Raw genomic sequence first — 16,266 nt, 5'->3', positions numbered from 1 at the left:
TCAATAATTTACCTGTAAAATTAAGTCCCTATCACAAGATTTGGTTCAGAGGAACCCAAACATGAATTCCTATTAACCATTTCAGTGAATATATTTCTGTTTCATATCTTGTCCTTAGAGACCTTAGTGACCTACTCCCATAAAATTTTCTTTCCTTGACTTTTCTCACAATGTTATACTGTTTTTTTTATACTTTGCAGATTTCTCTTTTGTTGGCTTCTATTCTTCTTCTTAAGCTAAATAACTCTTACATCTGTTTTTAGGCCTCCCTGCTTTATGTCCCATGAACTCTTCCTGCATGATACCCACTCATGAACTCAGCAGTTATCTGTAAATATATTGATGACTATCAAATCTGCTTCTACAGTTCATGTCTCTCTAGAGTTGCAGACACATGTTACTTATTGTGTACCCCTACTTAGGTAACACCAAAGGCACCTTAATATTCATATAGAAACATATACATATTATAACTTTATTCATTACATCTCTTTACCCTAAATATACTTCTCTTTTTCTGTTTTTGAGTCAATGTTCTCTCATTGTCCCAATTCTCATTCATTATTTCTAATCTTGTGTCTTTCTTTGCCCTCATTTCCTATAGAAATCAGCTCTACAATTCCATATGCTGTGTGTGTGTGTGTGTGTGTGTGTGTGTGTGTGTGTGTGTGTGTACGTACTCTGTAATATTCTTATTGTACCTCCTGGCTAATGCTTTCATCATCTCTTACCTGTACCATTACGATGGCAATTTACTAATTATACTGTTTAATGCATCCAGCTTACTTTCATCAGAACTGTTTCTAAAACAAAAGCAGAATATGAAATATTTCGTCTTAAAATTATTGCATCATACATTAGCATTTTTCATTTATTAAAATTATTCCCTATCTGGAAATCAGGAATCTGGGGAAATACTGCAGACATGTAACATTTTATGATTGGTATAAATGAGGTTGTTTAGTAGGGACCGATAGAGTGTGATACCTGAATGGTGATCCAAGGAAATAAGCAGAAGCAGGCACCTAGAATTTCAGGCAGAAAGAAGCTGATGCCTAAAGGCAAACATTTATTCCTGAGTGAGCTATTTTTAACACAGCTGTCTCTAAAAAATGTTTTTTTTTAAGATACCTAATAAATTCTACATATTAAAAAAAATAAAATCATACCAAATAATCTCCAAGTTCCTGGATGATTCAGCACGTGATATTTGCAGTCTGCTCCTTACTGTTTTAGAATTTTTCAAGAACAGATTATTTTACTCCATAATGACAAACCATTAAAGAGTAAAGACTAACTTTTCTTTCTTCCTTTATACTATAAACAGAATTGTTTGAAATACTTTCATTTCTTTTTATTTGGCCTATTTCTGATTACAACCCAAAGAAGTTAGTTAAAATAGGTCATTGACAGAGCGATGATTCTTATTTTCTCAACAATTATCTTTGGTAGGTGATAAAATGCTACTTCCTTTGTAAAGGGAAAGGGCAGCTGCCTACAAAACAACAGTGATCTTCTAAGGTGTTAGCAAAAGAAAATGTATTGTGCAATAAATCTATGAAGCAAGGAGTTATTTTGGTACTACTGGGTGACGTCAAATGTAATCTTTTGAAGGTCAGCAGTTTCGTGATCTATGTTATTAGAAATTTCAAGGAGTACCGCAATACCTTAATCTGAATGATTTTTACGTAAATTATTTTTTTCTGGTCTTTACAATTGAATTTTTTAAAAAAAGTTTAGGCCATATTTATCGTCCCTTATCTTTGGAAGTTCCAGAATTAACCATAGGACACAACTGAGAGAATCTGAAGAGAATGTCCATCATTATTTAAAAGATTCCACACTGACTAAAAGATAAAATTAAGATTTATTAAGGTGGCAAACAAAGGCAGATGTTTAAGAACTGGCAGCTAACTACCTATCCAGGCTCATTTCCAGTGCTCTCAAAACATCACCCAGTATAGTATCCTATAGAAACACACTCCTTAGGTACTTTTGCATCAATGTGCTACAGCATTGATGTCTTACTCGTTCTGTGATAGAAAACTCTCTTCAAAGTGTAAGTAACACATAAGTCCTGCTGTAACTCTTCTCAGTGACTCTCTAGACAGCATATAACTTTGCAAGTATCTACCTTTGAAGTAGTTATTATTATATAATTCAGATACGATATTATATACAAAGACATTCAATTTCTCCTAGGATCAGCTACATGATCCCAGCAATAAATTCCAAGCCCTTCTCCAGTCCAAACTACCCTCATCCTGACCATCCATTTGGAATTGTTCGGTTCTTTGAATATGCCATGCTGGTTCTCAATTCTCTCTCACTTTATTTTACTCATCCCCACAGGGCTCAGCTTAAAGATAAACCTGATAAAAAAGGTAAACCTTGATCCTTAAACTAGGTTAGGTTAATTCGCTCCCACATTTTCAAGGGTCCTCTCAGTCTCTTTTATAATGCTATTTAGTTATAATTGCTTGTTGGCTTTTGCCAGCAGGCTATAAACACCATGAGAACAGAAGTGATGTCTCTCTTACTGCTGTCTTCCTAATGGTATGTTTCCTGGAACATTAGAGGCGGTTTATAAATATTAATTGAAAAAAACAAATAATAAATTTATCACGTCATGGCACTATAAATGTTTTTCAATCATGCATTTGGCTTTCATGAGTCCACGAACTCACTCATTCATCCCTTCGCCAGTTCAACATTTATTGAGAATCTACTGTTCCTGCCATCATCATAATCTTCAAGGATGCATGAGAGCATGAAATGTAGCTCTGATACTGAAGAAACTTATAGAGTGGGTAGGTGGGTGTGTAAATAAGTGCACTGCTTAATTAGACTGATTTGTTCAAGGGTAGACTCTCTTAATCCAACCCTAATTAGTGTGCATCCTTTCTCCTCACATACCACAGTAATTGCTTCAGGAATGAACATATGATAGAAGTGGCTTTGATCAGAGTAAATCCAAAAACCTATGTAGGAACTACAGAAAAGAAACACTCTCTCTGTGCTGGCTGTGACCTCAGCAGGTCTAGTGTTGTAGGCAGTCCTATTGCCACCCTATGAGACTAAGGGAATAAAGCAAATGAGGAAGAACAGAACTAAGAGACTAAGAAAGGCTACCTGAGCCCCCAGATACTGATGTATAAGATGTACTCCTGAATATTTGTTATGTGAGTTAATAAATTCCCTCTTATTAATGTTTTTTGTTTGTTTATTATATTGAGTCTGAGTTGGGCATGCAATAGAATTTCTTACTGATATGTGGAATCACAAATAAGGCAATGTTAATTGAATATTGAAAGTTGAGGAGCAGTTTACGAAAGGGAAAATAACGATATTAACAGTAATAACATATTAGCTCTTATTTTGTCACAGCACTGTGTCATTGTTTTAAGTGATGTGCATACATTAAGAGATGGCATGTGCAAAACCCAAAGGTATAAAAGACAGTTCATTTGAGATATATAGTGACTAACTCAGTGTCTTATTAGGATATTTACTGGGAGAAGAAGGGGATCAAAAGGCAGAGATGAGAATGAAATACATGGCTGCACCAATAGCAGATAATTCCACATGAGATTCTAATAGCAATTCTGAGTCAATTTCTATTCAATAAATACATACAAATGTAGTCTGTCAAGCCAGTCATAATATCTCATAAGTCAAGTACTTAAAAAATAAAACTGAATTATATCCAGATTTCATTTCATAAAAGCTCCAAATGGTGTGTTATAATGGAATTCCAGGGAGGTTAAGTGACATGTTCCAGGTAAAATTAGGCAACTTATATATGAGCTAAAATAAAATGCAACTCTCAGCCGCAAATCTGTAATCTTTCCACAATATCTCACGTACCAACCAGTTTTTTAAGTCTCCACAGACACAATTACATAGGGTCAGAGAAATATAGACATTAGCATTACATAAAATTTTCTTCTTCTCAGTTCTATGACTTAATAACTAGGTGACACCTAGCAGGTAGATTAATTTTACAATAAGTGTCTGTTTCTCATCTATAACATGGGAATTGTATACCTCTTATTCTCATAGGATTATTTTGAAAATTAAATGAGAAAGTATTTAGCATAATGCCCAAAATGCACACATTTAGTCTTTACCTAGTAATAGCTACATAAATATTTTATAACTATAATAAATCTCTCTCCTATTCCATTCATATCCAAATGACATGGATATAATACCTTTTTAGCAATACCTAAGTATAAGTCTACTTTGTTCTAGAATGTGATCATGTTTTCTTTATTAGTGTTCATATGAGGGTTGAGATAAGAGGGCTCAGATAAATACTAGGGACCAAAACATACATTAGATAATGTGGTTTTCCCTAAGTGAAAATAAACACACAAACTTGTATCTTATTATATTAAGTTCATTTGAGAACTATGAGAAATATGATCATGATAAATAAATCAACACTTGCTATATGCAATAAATCATATGTGAGTGCTATAAAAATAGGATTCTTTGTTGATTCTAATGAGATCATCTCCAAAAGGCCTTTTGTTACCCCCAGTGAAGTAGCCACCTGTGGTTCTCGAGCCTCTTGATTAGAGGCTTGTTTGAAGTAATGAATTAGATATGTATAGATCAATTTCCAGAACCAGATTAGGGGGAAACAAATTGGTTAACACCATATTGGTGTGAGCTTGCCAAGTGGCAGTCCAGCAGCTGGCCATAAAGAACAAATAAAAAGACTGCAGACATATAAGGCAAAGAGTAACTAACAGCTGATGCACATTTGCACTGTTGATTGTTCCTTGGGCCCAAGGCCAAAAGTTAATCCCCTGATAGAGTAAGCTACCTTTGGACTCTAAACTTTGCTCCAGTAAAGCGATGGGAAACAAGAAACTTACTCTGCTGGGACGGTCATCAGATTGCTTCACTTCAGCTTTAGTCCATCCATATCATCCGGCTTGTGTTTTGGAATCTGGTAGAAAAATAAAGGAATAAAGCCATTTAAAAATCCAGAAACACTTGGTTGGGAAGGACAAAATGTAATAATTAAGATGCTATGCAAGGATCTGAGCAAATAATGATGAATATGCAGAGAACCTTAAATATAGAGATATTAGGTTCCTTACAATAGGGACAATGATAGAGTTCAGACACTCTAGAAGTCTTTTATGATCCAAGGCAGATTTAAAAAGTGAAGAGTAATATGAGAAGAGAGAAAGATAGAGGAGAAACAATAGAGAAATATGAAGAAAAAAGGGGGAGTCAGACACATCATAAAATGATGCATTTACTCAACAAATAATTTTGAAGAACCACTATGTTTAAGTCTTTAAATTAGGCATATGGTGGAAAGCCAGTTAAAATCCACACCTTTCAGGAATTCATACTAGAAGGCAAGAAAAATGGAAAAAATGGTAAGTTCAATACAAAATGATGTGCGGTGAAGGCGTAAATAGGAAGAAACAGACTACTATTGGGAGTAATAGGATCACACACACACACACACACATACACACACACACACAAAGTAAAGTTACCAGAAAAATCTAAGTTACATAAAAAAGTATAAGAAGAATAAAATTTTATAACATGATTTGTGGCTTTTAGAAAGATATTATGGAAGGTCTACTAGTTTTTAGACTGAAAAGATACATACTCAGACAATAGATTAAAGTCAGAATTTTTTTAACTATAGTTTATTTTAAAATGTAAACTAGAATGCATATAAAATATCATTTAATTATCAGATATTCAAATGGCTCTTTATCATAGCATCTCTGCTAATATTACATCAAGGAAGATTCAGTAATGATGCATTGTTTAACAGTCTGCAGTTTATGGATAAATATTTTGAAAACATTTATCAACATTTAAAAACATTGCTCCGGAAGCACACATGATTTTGTTTTCTTCTGGCTCTGGATTATGAGGATCTATGTTGACTTATTTTGGCTTGACTGAAATCATTAGGATCAAAAGTATTTATTGGAAAAGAAAAACACCTATAGAAATTTGATTATTTACGCTCAGATAACTCTTCAGCCAATGCTATATTTACAGTTTGACCTACTACCAGGTGAGTCAGCAGCACCTTCCTTTAAAACAAGAGTCAGGATAGAGGTTAGTTTGAGAGGAGAATTTTATGTAAAAAGATCATTAAGCCAGATAAGAATCCGAAATTTGTAAGGTTTAAATTTTAACATTGATGCTAAGGTTTAATTTGTATTATTTAACTTGAACCACATGATAGAAGAAGATAAAAGAGGGCTTAAGAGGAAATGAAAAATCCATGCAGGAAGAGAAAAATTTTCCAAAAAGTTGCATTGGTAAATTGGAGGTGAGTGGGCATGCTTTGATATCTGTCACAGTCACAGGCTCTAAGTTATGGACCATGGATACAGCTCCTCAATTGTCCCTGGCACACTCTGCAGGGAGATGTGGGAATCTGGAATCACTCTTTGAAGAGCTATAAGTAAATAAAGTAGGGTGTCCCTACGTTAATGCCTCAAGTGATCTGAGTATTATACAAGGGCTTCCGTAGTTGATTTGCTCCTTGAAACTTGAGCCTCTATTTCTGGAATGCAATAATATAGTAGTTCAGAACCTGGGTTCTGAACTCAGAAAAAAACCAAGTTAGAGGCTAAGTCCTGGAAGTTTCCTCACATGAAAAGTGGTGACAGTAACAGTGTCTATTTCATAAGGTTGTTGAAAACTTTCCAAGAGCTAAAATGAACAAAATGCAATACATGTCAATTCCAAATCTCTTGATTAATATAAGCTTTTATATTTTTTCTTATTAACGATAATAGAAATAATGATATTTGAGCCAACTGATGTTTTGCTGTGGGAAATACAGCAATGGCCTTACTGCATTGTATTGGATATCAGAACAGTATAAACTGGGTAAGAGTTTTATCATATTAAATTGATATAGTTGCTTAATAGGTAACTTAGTTTAGAAAAAAAGGATTATAAAAGCAAAACAACAACAGCTAATGTTTCGGAGCTTATAAACTAATTTAATATTCATTATTACATTTCATCTGAAGAAATATTCTACAGATAAAGAAAATGAAGTCTAACAGGTAAAGTTAATTATCCAAAGCCATACAGCCAGGATGCAGTAGAGATGAGATTCAACCTAAGCCTTTGAAGTACAAGTGAAATGTCCTTTACTTGCTAATTCATTTAATAGCCATCATACCAGTTGACTTTTGCTCTATAACATATTTCTTCAAAACTTAGAGGTTTAAAGGAACAATAATTTATTTTTTCTCATGATTGTAGGTTGGTTGGGATGTTCTACTCTGGACAGCTTTCTCTGGAGTTGGATGGTTTCGGATCACCTCATAGTTTGGAAGTGTAGTTAGTCTAGATCTCAGCCAAGATGACTCATCTCTGCTCCATTATCCAGCAATTTAGATGGGCTTTTTCCCACTGCAGTCTCAAGTATACAAAGAGCAGGAGTGAAAAAACTCAAAGCACACTTATCGTGCCTATGTGTGTGCTATATTTCCCACTGTTCCATTGACTAAAACAGGTCATATGGCCAAATCCAGACTACCTAGGTACAGGAAGGCATGTAAACTTGCCAAAATTTTAATATACCTTAGTTCTGAGTGGTAGGGGTCCAGGTAATTTTTATTTTTATTGTTTTTTTTTTTTTTTTACTTTTTTACACTTTCAAAATTTTCCAAAATGATAATTTATTACTCTTTGAATAAAATCAACATTTCTTAAATAGTTTAGAAAATGGAGCCATTTTCTGGAGAATCACAAGTTCTGGTAGTGAGCTGATTTCTTTTTCAAATGGGAATTAGACTTCCATCTACCGCACAACAGATAATGTAAGTGCTAGTGCTTCTCAGGGGTCACCTTTGTTCTTCTCATCTTACAGCTCTACATACTCTTCCAGTGTGATCACATGAATTCTTGTTCTGTCAATTATGATTCACATGCTGATAATTCTCAAATCCATATATGCAGCACAGTTCTGACATAAGCATTTCCAACCTGTCTCTCTGCATACCTGCAAGACTTATACCCTTGGAAGGGTGCCTGCCTACTCTTTGAAAAATGCAAATGTGATTGTCACTCACAAATGTGATTGTCACTCTTGCCCTTTCCTGCTTAAACCCAGGTACAGGATCTGACCTTGCCCCTCCCTCCCTTCCTCCTTTCACTCACCCATTCTGTATGCCTACAGGCAGTTTTCTTGCAGTTTATATTTGCATTTTTTCCCCAGTTTTTCGAGAGCCACAAGTTCTTTTTTTGCCATAAACTATAGCACATGCAGTTTCTCTTGCTTGAAGCTCCAGAAGTACCCTCCTCTTCTCTTAATGAAAACTCATCTTTAGATCTCAGTAAAAAAGCATCATTTTTGTAATGCTAACCTCAGTGTAGGTTAAGTTCCCAAACTTCAGAACATTTATCACAAAATATCATTAGAAGTTATCAATTCTTCCATATCTCAGCTTAAATGTCACGTGCTCTTGGAAGCCTTCCTTGACTATGTGAATTATGGCTCATATAATCTTCTTAAGTGTTTCGAAAGGACCTCAGACTTCCTCTCCTGTGCAATTTACATCATATTATATTCTTCAGTTAAGTTTTCTGTGTTCCCCCATTAGACTATGAAATTGAACTGAAGTTAGTGACCATATTGATCTCTTTCAACCTCATATTCCTGTCCCCTAATACAAAGCCTGGTACATACACATGAGACATTCGATAACTATCCTTTTATTTGTCCAACTAAAATACATTTCTGAGTAGCTACTCCAATGGAAAGGAACGCTGATAAGGAAATGATGACAAGCATATACTATACAGAAATATTTTGCTTTTAAATGCATTATGTATTTTAGAGACTATTTTATTTCTTAGCTATGTTGATGTAGGGTATTGTTAAATTAGATTTCAACAAGTGATATTAGAAACACATGACCCAATACCTTCAGAGTGATCGAGCCTAGAAATGAAGACTGTATGAATTTATGGAGGGAAATCACATTATTGATCGCAGAAGGCACAATCTCCCAGGGGACTCCAGAAACAAATATATCTGAATTCTTAAGCATCTTGTTCTTTATATTTATAGTTTTATCCAAGAAATATTAATAAAATGAAATAAATAATTCTAAAATTAAATGTAATTATATGTACAGATAAAAACTTATGCTTATTTAATATATCTAGTTATGTGAACCTTCATATCTTAACAATGAAAATAATTTAAAGCAACATAAATATGTTTAAACATATATTTTTTTTAAAAAAGGCCAAAGTTAACCTGGAACAGTTGTGAAACATTGTAGATGCTTTTACTTAAGGAAAACTTCTTAGTAGGCTAGTGTTTAATGAAAGAATGAAGAATAATGTGTTAGTAGTAGGATCTTTTTTCCACAGAGAAATTAACAAGTTAAAGTGAAAATTCTGTCCTAAAAAGTTTGCCTCTAGTGAATATTTCCATCTAATTATAATATAATTAAACCCATGGGCTTTGGAGTAAGTAAGGGTAAACTTCGGGAGTTCTCAATCTCTCTACATCTCATTTTTTCTCATTTGCATAATAAAAATAATTATGTCTTGAAAGAATATTATTCTTTCACTCAACTAATATTTATTGAACACCTGTTATATAACAGGCATTAACTAGTAATGAACAAGGTACCCGCAGTCTAATCCACTAAGCTTACTACTGAATGGAGATTTTATTAGTGAACTTAGCATAGCACTTTGCACATAATAAACATTCAATAAATGTTAATAATTATTAATGTAATTATAAATGTTAATAATTAATAATTATTATTCCTTCTCAAAGAAGTAATAGAGCATGCCATCATAAACTAAAGGAAAAATGGGGACGTGTGTCAGTTTAGTTGCATTCATACGTTTACACATACATACACACACATTCACACAGAAATATTTATACATATACCTTGATTTGCAAATACATAAATATGCCAAGAATTCTTCAGTCTCCACTGCAATTCTTCCTTTTAAAGGTATAAAATCCAATACAGTTTCTCTTAACACAGAAGGCTTAGGATTCAAACTAATTTAATAAAGATTTTAAATGAAGTCGGAATAGTCAGTGACTCATAGGTCAGAAGTGGGCGGCAGGTGACAGAGGGGAAGGCCTCGGGCAGAAAAGAGACTCTCGGTACTAGTTTCCCATTTAGAATGTGAAGAGGTATTATTTATCCTGTTATTTTAACCTATGGCTGATGCGTAGGTCGCATTTTTCCATACTTCTACTCATGAAACTATTTATGTTTAGAGAATTTCTGAAAAAAATCTTATAAGGCACCACCCTGCAAATCAACAAAACCAAGGTTAAGTAATTCTCTTAAAAAAGAGTCAAGTTTTGTTTAAAGATTCTTAAAAACTCTGCTCTCTTGCTTTATCAAGAACTATGTAATTTTTATAATTTAACTTAATATCCAAGATTATTATAAAGAACAAAGGCATTTTGTCTTAATTTTAAGATGTTTGTTGATTGTCCTTAGTATTTGGTATTCCATAGAGAATTCCAAACAAGAATTATATCTTAAATATACTTTTAAAACTGTATAATGGTAAATAAAAGATTTTCACAGTTTTCTTCTGCTTTTCTCAGGATTATACTCATGACTATATTAATATCTAAGTGAGAGTTCTCTGGGCTATGATTTCAATACAGATGCACCGGATGTCTTCCCATCTTTAATTCAACTACTTTAAATTGTATAAAATGTTTTTGAGGGACATGAATTATCCCAATAATAAATCTAAACCTAACAACCTACTTTGAAATTCTTCAGAAGCTATGTAATAAATAATAATAATAATAAAATACATAGTAAAATAAATCTTCTTATTTAATTTAAATATATTTTTAAAAGTGTCACTTCTTTTGAAGCATAAAATCATAAATTAGCAATATAAGTATAGAATAATATGCTTGGTCAATAATATGAGACTATATAAAATGTAGACAGAAACAATTAGGAAATGTCTTTGCTGAACCTCTAATAAGGGCAATGATGGAGAATAAAACAGCAAAGTAATACTGTCCCTCTTATAATCACCACAAACTTCCTTTTATATAAATCCATTCAAAGTAAATTCTTAACAAACTTTACTAAATTTATTTTTTGGCAATTTGGTTGTGCAGACATGATATTATAGACATTTGGAAAGAAAATAAAAGCAAATATAAATGTGGGTGTGTTTAGTATAAATCTACTGGATGAAGTAGTACTAATAGCAAATATCATTCAATATAATTAAAAAGGAAACTCTGTACAGTAATTAAGCAGCCAGAATGAATGGAGAGCATAGTATGTGACATTCAGTTGACTAGATCCTGTATGTGATTCACAGCTAGTATATTTATCTTTCAATATATATTGAGAACTTGCTAAATGACAGGCATAGTACTAAGCAATGAGTATACAGCAGGAAACATAATAACAATGTCCTTATATACTATGAGTCTAGCAAGATTGATGAGTAAACAAGAAATTGAAATTTAATGAGATATGTACTATAGTACAGGAAATGTAGGATTAAATGGGAGAAAAATAAGCAAGATCTAGAAATCAGGAAGAGTTTGGTGTATGTTTGGAAAGTTAAGATAGAAAATGTGAGAACACAAATGTATTTGGGGCAGAGGTAGAAGTTAGTGTTTAAAGGGAAAATAATAACTAGGTAATGTGAGGTAAGCTTATCAGCATATTAACTTAAACCAGAAAGTATGAACTTGATATGTTAGGCAAGTTAATGATGGGAGTGACAGGTTAAAAGTTTCATTTAATATTAGTGATACGGTAATAATCCAATGACAGAAAAACAGTGAAATAGACAACAAAGTCAGTGTGACAGTATCTAGGTTGAGGTGTTAAAAGCCTGAGCTCTTTACTTTAGTCAACAATGAGAAGGAGAAAAAAGAATTCCAGAGATTTTTCAAAAGAAAAATCAACACATAGTGACATATTATGAATAACGGAGAGAGAAGACTAAAAGGCAAGTCTATGGTTTGAGTTCAGGGGTTGAGGAATATGAAAAAGCTACTGCACACAGTTTTATTCAGAAAGGAAGGGCCATTTGAAGACCAAGATTCTGTATTTATTTGGAATATGCCGAATTTACATGCTAACCACAATTCCATTCAGGCTAACCTATTGCTGGTTGAGAAAAAGCACAGGAAGAATGCATGCAGGAGCCAAGGGCTGAAGATGTCATTTGGGAATTATCTGCCTAAAAATCAGAAATCAAGCCATGAATATGCTTTAAAAACAACAAAGACTCAGGCAGAAAAGAGATTTAAGAAAGAGGTGGCCTCAAATATCAAATATCTAAGTGAATCCAAGGAAAATAAAAGCAAAGGCACAGTTACTGGCTGTAGGGACATAAATGTCACTCCTAACCTTTTGAAAGTATTTTCAGACATTTATGGGGTTGGAAAATAGGGGAACTCTATTTCTCATAGTTAAAATGTGGAGAGATTAGATAAGAAGTGGAAACAATAGTGAAAATTCTTCTTCTTCTTTTTTTTTTTTTTAAAGATTTTGATAATAAATGGAAAGATTAACCAGTATCTAGAAGTAGTAGAGCTAAGGAAAGTGTTCATACCTGGGATACAAGAGTGGTTCAACATTTGCAAAAACAGTTAATGTGACTCATCATATCAATAAAATCAAGGATTAAAACCATATGATTATCTCAATAGATGCAGAAAAAAACATTCAATAAAACTTGAATTTCATTTATGATAAAAACTTTCAATGAAGTGGGTATAAAAAGAACTTACCTCAACTTGATAAAGTCTATATATGACAAGTCCACAGCTAACATTATAATCAATGGTGAAAAGCTGAAAGCTTTTCCTGTAAGATCAAAAACAAGACAAAGATGCCCACTCTCACCAATATTAGTCAACATAGTACTGGAATTCCTAGCCACAGACATCGGACAAGAAAAAGAAATAAAAGGCATTCAAATAGAAGAAGAAAAAGTAAAACTGTCACTATTTGCACATGACATGATACTATATAAAATTTATAAAAGAATTCACTTAAGTATCAGGGAACAAAATTAATATACAGAAATCAGTCACATTCCCAAACACTAATAATAAATAATCAGAAAGAGAAATGGAGAAAACAATCCCATTCAAAACTGAATCAAAAAGAATAATATACGTAGGAATAAACTTAACTAAGGCAATAAAAGAGCTGTACTCTGAAAACTATGACATTGAAGAATATTCTGTGCTTATGGATTGGAAGGACTAATATTGTTAAAATAACCATACTACCCAAAGAAAGTTACAAATTCAAAGTGATTTCTATCAAAATACCAATGTAAATTTTCTCAGAACTAGAACAAATAGTCCTAAAATTTATAAGGAACCACAAAAGACTCTGAATAGCCAAAGCAATCTTGAGAAAAAAGAACAAAGTTGGTGGTATCATGCTCCCTGATCTCAAACTATACTATTAAAGCTACAATAACCAAAACAATATGGTGCTGGCACAAAAACAGATACATAGATCAATGGAACAGAATAGAGTCCAGGAATAATCCATCACTTCAATGGTCAACTAATCTATGACAAAAAAGATAAAAATATACACTGGAGTAACAATAGTCTCTTCAACAAGTGGTGCTGAGAAAACTAAACAGATAATACAAAAAAAAATGAAACTGGACTACTCTCTCATATCATATACAAAAATACACAAAATGGATGAAAAACTTAAATGTAAGGCCTGAAATTATTAAACTCCTACAAGAAAACATAAGAAGTAAACTATTTGGCACCATTCTGAGTACTATCTATTTTGATAAATCCTTTCGAGCAAGGGAAACAAAAGCAATAATAAACAAATGAGACTACATCAAACTAAAAGGCTTCTGCACAGCGAGAGAAAGTTACAACAAAACAAAAAAGACAACCTACTGAATGGGAGGATATATTCTAAAATGATATCTCAGATAAGGGATTGTTATCCAAAACATATAAGAAACTCATACATCTCTATAACAAAAATAAATAAACAATCCCATTGAAAAATGGTCAGAGGACATGAAAAGAAATCTGTCCAAAGAAGACATACAGATGGCCACCAGACATATGAAAAGATGCTCAATATAACTAATTATTGGGAAAATGAAAATCAAAACCACAGTGAGATACCAGTTCACACCAATCAGAATGGCTATATCAAAAAGTTAACAAATAACATGTGTTGGTGAGGATGTGAAGAAAAGGGAACACTAGTGCACTGCCGGTGGGACTGCAAACTGATACAGCCCCGATGGAAAACAGTATGGAGATTCCTCGAAAAACTAAAAATGTATATACCACACAACTCCACAAATTGACTTCTGCTGAGAATTTATCCAAAGAAAACAAAAACACTAACTCCAAAAGATATATGCGCCCGTATGTTCATTGCAGCACTGTTTACAATAGCCAAAATATAAAAGCAACCTAAGTGACCACTAATTGATAAAGAAGATTATATATATATATATATAATTATATATAGATATAAAGTGGAATATTATGCAGCAATAAAAAAGAATGGAATATTGTCATTTGTGACAACAAAGATGGATTTAGAGGGTGTTATGTTAAGTGAAACAAATCAGGCACAGAAAGAAAAATACCAAATCGTTTCGCTTATATGTGGAATCTAAAAACAAAACAAGAAACGGACTCAGAAACAGAAACCAAAAGGATGGTTACCAGAAGGGAAGGGATGGGAAGATAGGTGAAAGGGGAAGGAAAATGTAACCAATAATGTTGTAATAAGCTTGCACAGTAATAGCTGGTTACTAGAATTAAGTGGGATAATTACATCATAAGGTATAGAAATGTAAAATCACTGTATATTGTATGCTTGAAACTAATATAACCAATATAAACTTGTATGCCACCTATATTTAAATAAAATGATAAATTTTAAAAAGAAAAGTGGTTTTGATATTTTACTTATGAATGTACTTAGCACATTTAGAAGCAACCTTTACATTAAATAAAATTGGCTGGGCATCAAAGTAGAAGGTTGACTAAATTTTATGATTATCATCAAGGGAGGTCTCAGCCCAATGGACTCTTCTCCAAAGAGCCTGAACAGAAACATGAGAATGTTACATTGAAGATGAAAGAATATGAGAGAGTTTCAGCAAAACTCAATTTGCAGCATAAGAAAAAGGCTATATTTTTACTAAGAATCAGGGTGGGGGGAGAAATTGTAAGATTGTTGGATGTTTTGAGGAGAAAAGAATAATAAGTGAGAGAATAGCTTTGTGACATTTGAGAGGTGAATAAAAGGGTTGATGTGATGACAGGAACGATCCTGATGAAACTCCACAAAATGAATCTATAATTGTTACACCCTTGTGCATTTTCTTTCATCAGTATTTCATGGCCTGACAGCCAAAACAAGTGAGTAAGCAATGAGGATACAATGTTTGAGGAATAAGAAGAATCTTTGAAGATTAAAAAGAGCATGTAGTGATCTAAAGTTGGATTATACATCTAAATAAAGCAAAGTGTGGCAACTTTAGTGCTGTGCGTGATATTCCTTAAAGACTAATCACATAGTAGGGCTAAATTCATTATTGCTAATTGACAATAATAATATGTATGGAAGAAATGATTGATAGATGTCTCAATGGTTTATTGCTGGTATGAATCTTGCATGTTATTTAACATAGAACTTGGGAAATAATAAAAATAGCTTTCAATTATGCTTAAGAGCTCATAACTATTCTTGTTAAATGTCTTCCAAATATCTCACAGGGAAACTGACTTGATGGCTAAAAATAGAAGAAAATGACTAATGGATTACCAAAAATCTAAAATGAGCCTTGGTACCATAACTAGGTTTTTGCTCTAATGTCCTTCTAAAGGAGTACCACAGCCAGAATCCTCAATGACAAGATCAGAATCAAAAGCATTCTCCTACTAACAGGGTCTCCTGATATTGAGAGCATAATTGTGACATCAGCTTTGTTCACTTTACTCCTGAACTATATACAAAGCTCTGTTCTGTGGGAATAAAAAATGAAGAATCTGAGGGCAGAAGACAGATTCCTGTTCTTGGTAACTCTCTTAGATAGGCATGTTTGGTGGCAACAGAAAAAAAGACAAAAATAAGCTAAATTTAAAAATAGATATTCTTATAGAAGTGTAATAGTCAAACACATACTCACTTATAACCAAGAAATGAAGGGAGTTAGACATCATAGGGGCTGAGCAAGGGACCTGAAAAT

General features: G+C 33.1%; 1 long non-coding RNA gene across 2 annotated transcripts in view; it reads right to left on the bottom strand.

The window, feature by feature from the left end:
• The window catches only part of LOC118602771, a 594,064-nt gene that overhangs the window by 407,033 nt on the left and 170,765 nt on the right, over nucleotides 1-16,266 (bottom strand). For both annotated transcript variants that reach the window (XR_004950748.1, XR_004950749.1), the window contains one exon: nucleotides 4,887-4,960. This is a non-coding gene — a long non-coding RNA (uncharacterized LOC118602771). The remainder of the gene's footprint in view (nucleotides 1-4,886; nucleotides 4,961-16,266) is intronic.

The sequence above is a fragment of the Rousettus aegyptiacus genome, unplaced genomic scaffold, assembly GCF_014176215.1.
Source record: "Rousettus aegyptiacus isolate mRouAeg1 unplaced genomic scaffold, mRouAeg1.p scaffold_m13_p_5, whole genome shotgun sequence".
Taxonomy (NCBI): Eukaryota; Metazoa; Chordata; class Mammalia; order Chiroptera; family Pteropodidae; genus Rousettus; species Rousettus aegyptiacus.
The sequence above is the reverse complement of the archived record's forward strand: the minus strand, read 5'-3'. Positions and strand labels throughout refer to the sequence as shown.